General features: G+C 44.8%; 1 pseudogene; it reads left to right on the forward strand.

Annotated features, from left to right (window-relative positions):
- The first annotated feature begins 4,519 nt into the window (after window positions 1-4,519).
- LOC139385754 (uncharacterized) lies at window positions 4,520-5,532 on the forward strand (annotated as a pseudogene).
- The last annotated feature ends 468 nt before the right edge of the window (window positions 5,533-6,000 follow it).

Genomic DNA, 6,000 nt, shown 5'->3' on the forward strand with positions numbered 1-6,000 from the left:
TGTGGGCGAGCGGTTTGCTGATGTCAACATTGTGAACAGAGTAGCCCCATGGTGGCAGTGGGGTTATGGTATGGGCAGGCATAAGCTACGACAACGAACACAGTTGCATTTTATTGATGGCAATTTGAATGCACAAAAATACTGTGACGAGATCCTGAGGCCAATTGTGAGGCCTATATTTTTAAGTCACAGTATCTGTGACCAACAGATGCATATCTGTCTTCCCAGTCAAGTGAAATCTATAGATTAGGGCCTAATGAATTTAATTCAATTGACTGATGTTTCCCATATGAACCACATCTCTGAAAAATCTTTGAAATTGTTGCATGTTGCATTTATATTTGTGTTCAGTGTATGTAAAACAGATAAGATACACAGAATGTGTAAGTCTGTTTCTCACCATGGCAACTTCCAGGTCCTTCATGTTGTTCATGTTTCTCCAGTCGTGTGTGTCTCACACAAAGTCGATTGATCTCGTCTGGACGTTGGGTACCTTAGAAGAAACCACGAGCAACAGCAGGAGTAGAAGTCCTAAAGGAGTGAAGAGCAGAGATTATTTAGGTTTAGGATTACAATGGTGAATGTGTCCCAGACTAAAACCAAGATGGCCTCTGTTTCTCCACCAGTTCGTTTAGTGGCTCTAAAAGAGGTAGATTTGACCACATTCACACAATATGTTTCCGCCTAATGTCTCTTACACAGGGTGTTTCTTTGGGACTTTTTTGAAACTCTTTTAACACAGGAGCCAAGCCAAGTGTTATCTTCTTGAGAAAAGGCATTGTTTTATTACTGTCCATAGATTACCCAACAGTCTTCTGGTGAACTGAGCTGCTTCAACAAGTTCTGCTCAATAACAAAAATAATGTCAATTTCCATTCTCTGATTTCCCTGTGGTCCAACAAAAGACCATAACAGATATCTTATCTTCCATATATAAAATCAAAGTTCAAAATTCTATTGGGCAAGTCTAAACATGATATTTCTATGTATGATCTTAAAAGGATAGGCCCAATAGAATATTTACTATTAAACTGATGTGTATATTTCTCCTTAAAAATGTTTATTGTTTTGCACAAACGAAAGATCATCATTCAGATGCCTAAAATATGTATTGGGGTACATTTTAAAAGACACACAATATAGATACAAAAGTATGTGGACGCCCCTTCAAATTAGTAGATTCGGCTATTTCAGCCACACTCGTTTCTGACAGGTGTATAAAATCAAGCACGCAGCCATGCGATCTCCATAGACAAACATTGTCAGTAGATAGGCCTTACTGAATAGCTCAGTGGCTTTCTACATGGCACAGTCATAGGATGCCACCTTTCCCAAAAATCAGTTTGTCAAATTTCTGCCTCGCTAGAGCTGCCCTGGTCAACTGTAAGTGCTGTTATTGTTAAGTGGAAATGTCCAGGAGCAACCTGTTCAGCTGTTAAGTGATAGGCCATCCAAGCCCACAGAACTGAACCGAGTAGCGCGTAAAATCGTCTGTCTTCGGTTGCAACACTGGCTACCGAGTTCCAAACTGCCTCTGGAAGCAACATCAACACAAGAACTTTTCATCAGGAGCTTTATTAAATGGGTTTCCATGGCCGAACAGCCGCACACAAGCCTAAGATCACCATTCGCAATGCCAAGCGTCAGCTGGAGAGGTGTAAAGCTTTCCGCCATTGGACTCTGGAGCAGTGGAAACACATTCTCTGGAGTGATGAATCACCCTTCACCATCTGGCAGTCCTTAGGACGAATCTGGGTTTGGCGGATGCCAGGAGAACGCTATCTGCCCGAATGCATAGTGCCAACTGTAAAGATTGGTGGAGGAAGAATAATGGTCTGGGGCTGTTGTTCATGGTTCGGGCTAGACCCCTTAGTTCCAGTGAATGGAAATTTTAACGCTACAGCATACAATGACATTCAAGACGATTCTGTGGCAACAGTTGGGGGAAGGCCCTTTCCTGTTTCAGCGTGACAATACCCACGTGCACAAAGCAAGGTCCATACAGAAATGGTTCATCGAGATCGGTGTGGAAGAACTTGACTGGCCTGCACAGAGCCCTGATAACCCCATCGAACACCTTTGGGATGAATTGGAACACCGACTGCAAGCCAGGCCTAATCGGCCAACATCAGTGCCGACCTCACTAATGCTCTTTTGGCTGAATGGAAGCCCGTCCCCGCAGCAATGTTCCAACAGCTAGTGGAAATCCTTCCCAGAAGAATGGAGGCTGTTATAGCAGCAGAGGGGGGGACCAACTCCATATTAATGCCCATGATTTTGGAATGAGACGTTCGACCAGCAAGTGTCCACATACTTTTGCTAATGTAGTGTATTCCAATAACATCTTAAAGAAATGCATATCAATGAATAATGCACACAATTCCCCTTTGTATGTCACATGTTATGTTAGTGTGTCACATTTTCAGTAAAGCATACATATTTTCACCATGCATATACTTATTCTACTAATATATCATCACTTGAGGGGTCTAATAAACCACACTGATAACAAAAACATAAATAATTCACATTGCATGTGTATTAGTATCTTATATAGGCCTATTGCAAAGCGCAGTTGGATACCCACTGCTTAAAGCCATAACTCACTCTTGTGCGTATGACGCCCCTCAATAGCAGCCTTTTCTTCCATGGTGCTCGTCCCCATGTTCCATTTATTCCAGGAGGGGAATCATAGGCGTTTGCGACACTGTCTACAGTGGGAACATAAGAGAAACAATTGTCCCCCTGAGAACTCTCCCAAAAGTGGTATGAAACGGGATACAGGAAAACAAATCTGAATAGAACAAGACAAACCGGTTGTCTTTTAACTCAAAGAAGATCAAATAATATGAGTATCGTTTGATAATCTCTTATTTTCTACATTGTCATTATGCCTGTGAGTAGGCCTAGGCAAACTCAATTTCCTTTCATTGGTTAATAGATAATCTAATCCCTGGGATATTGATAATGTATCTGGATGTATAGAGGCTATTGCCTAATCTACCACACTGGATTTTGCTTGCTAAGAAATGGCCTTTGGACATGCATACTGCGTGCAGGTTTGGTCAGCACTGAGCACTCTCATGCCGTTTACATTATCCACTCCAACTCCTGCCACACACACTGTGAATTATGCTGATATCAAGATTGGATTAAAAGCCGTGCTTGGTGTTTAGAGTGAAAGACACTAGAAATAGTTCAGTGGAGAGATAAGTCCCCTACCTCTCTGCCCAGCCGCAGTAGTCATCCTATAATATACAGTATATATAATAATATATACCATTTTGCAAACACTTTTATCCAAATAGGGGCATATATTTTTACTTACAGGTGGTCCCGGAAATCAAATCCACTATGTTGGTGTTGCAAGCGCCATGCTATACCAACTGAGCTCCCTCTTTATCCTCCTGCTTCCCCTCTTTCCTCCTCCTACTTCCTACCCCTCCTCCGTCCTGCACCCTTTCACCCCAGAAGCCCATTTTTAGCTGACCACAACCTGGCCCTGGTGTTGTAGAGTGGCCCGGGGAACAATGGCCCCACCAGCCCATATGGAGACAGACAGAAAGTGTAACCACGGTGATAGAGCTGGAGCAGATCTTTAAATTCACATCATGTAGCGAAAACCCTTTCAGATAATCTACGTATTACAGGAGGAGACACGGAGAGAGGGAACCAGAAAGGAAAAGGTTTGCATGACAAATTAGTGTCTATGAGTGTCTGCGTGTGACCATTACATTAATCACTAGTGTGTGTGTGTGCGTGTGTGCGTGTGTGTGTGTGTGTGTGTGTGTGTGTGTGTGTGTGTGTGTGTGTGTGTGTGTGTGTCTTCATTCAGTGGGCCGGCTTTACTGACGTCTTTATGGAAGGCCATCACCATGGCAACGGCAAGCAATGAGTGTCTAATAAAAGGCTGCTCTCTTCTCTGGCTGTTGCTCTCTCTCTCTCTTTCTCCTATTTGCCTTTCTCTTTCTCTGTTTCATTTCTTTTCTTTTCCTCTGTCTGTCTTGCCAACCTACGTAGCACAGCATGCTCAACATCAGCATAGGGAGATAGATAGAACAGCAAAAGTGAGGCAGAAGAAAAGGACAGAAATATGTCTAGCTCTAACATCTCACTCCGTGTGAATGCAGCCTACTGTGTCATCCATCATCCATCTGTGTGGGGGACATCTTTGATCTGTCAAAGAAGAGGATCTTTGATTTACCAGAGTTGGATATCTTTGTGACCTGTTGAGGAAAAATCTCTTTTGAAATCTACTAGAAAAGGATATCTTTGTACAGTGGGGGATCTCTCCTCATTGTGTATTTCTAAGGAAGATAGGAGAGCATGTGTCCTTTGTGTTGACCAAGGAAAGGCTCTCGGAATACTGTAATGGTTAAAGACTTAATTCAGGGATGGCCCCCTTACTACTGAATTGTCGACAGTACATGTCGACTGTAGAGACAGGTTCACTATGCTGACCTTTGCTTTGGTGAAGGCAAAATAAATTTGACAAATGTGATATGATATTGAGCTATAAATGCATTCAACTCAACTTTTCATCTGCCAATAATGCGTAGGACACCACCCCGTCTTGACGGAACACAACAAAAGATTGACAATCAGCAGGGTGAGGAAGAAGAGGAGGGAAAAGAGGCGCAACAAGAAGAGGAAGAGAAGGGAGAAGAGGAGGGTCATCATGATTTGGCTAAATCTTCTCTATGCCCGTCCTGTAGGCGTGGTTTTGACGTTGCCCTTCTCCTACCATGCTCCCATACCCTGTGTGGGCGCTGTGTAGGAGGTGGAGAGGGGGCAGGGCGATGTGGAGAGGGGGCAGGGCAATGTGTACTGGATGAGGAAGGGGACGGTGTGTCCCATGCTTCCCGTGGTGGCACCTATTCTGCCCACCACCGCTCTACCAGTACGCCTGTGTGTGCCGTGCTGTGCCCTTGCTGTCGCCACCCTGTGGAGCTGCCATGCTGGGAGTGGGCTTCTGCCACCTGTTGCCTGCCCCCCGACCCCACCCTGACCCCTGGGTGGACAGCCAGTAGTGCTGGGGACCAGGCGGAAGAAGGGATGAAGGCCTTCTCACAGGTAACTAAGCTTGTTCTTTTCTTTTCATGTTGGATAGGTAGGCTTATTTCATCTTTGTTTTAGACAAGTGAGAGGCACACTAGCCTTATGGATGCACAATCTTCTCCCATTGCCCTATTCAATCTTTGGATGGATACAGGTCACCCCTTCCAAGTGACCCAGTGACTTAAGCCTCCCTAATACATCTTCCCATTCCTTCCCACCCCACCTCCACTAATCCCACATGCAGAGGAATCCATTCGGCAGAGACAAAGAGGATGTCACGGACCAGATCACTTCTGCATATGGTGAGTGAAATGGCACCTTGGCAGTTAGTCTAGGTTAGACACATTTTGTGAGCTCACGGTTAAAACTGGGAGACATGCCAGGCAGTTGTTATTGTTGTTGCTGTTACTCTTCACGGTGTTGGGCCTCTAGTTCCTCTGAATACCGTCAGGCCTCATGGGAAAGGGAGAATGAAGTGGGTTAAGGAGAATCTGGCAGGCTTACTTCCCTACATGCTTTACTGAGTAAGGCTTTAAATGGCGCCAACTGTGTTGTGTCTGTTTTAACGGTCTCTTTTCTCTCTGCGTATCCATGGATGCAGGCTCACCACTGGAGGGAACTATAGATCTACGAGAGGAGGAGATGGAACAGTCTGTCTCAGGTCAGTGAGTCCAATGCAAGACTCTTTATCCAAGGATATCTTGATATACTGTGTAGAAGACGAGTAAAAATACAAATGTCATTAATTACAATGCCCCTGGTTAGAGGAAATCAGGTTTCACCTGCTCTTTCGTCTTCATCTCTCCCTTCCCAGGTCTGACGTTCACCCTGGACCCCTCTGCTGCTGCTCCATCCCTCCATCTCTCCACCTCTTCTCTCACTGTGACGTTCCACGGACCAAGCCCTCCGCCACTACCCTCTCGCCATCATGGAAACAGGGTC

This window comes from Oncorhynchus clarkii, chromosome 27, assembly GCF_045791955.1.
Source record: "Oncorhynchus clarkii lewisi isolate Uvic-CL-2024 chromosome 27, UVic_Ocla_1.0, whole genome shotgun sequence".
NCBI lineage: Eukaryota > Metazoa > Chordata > Actinopteri > Salmoniformes > Salmonidae > Oncorhynchus > Oncorhynchus clarkii.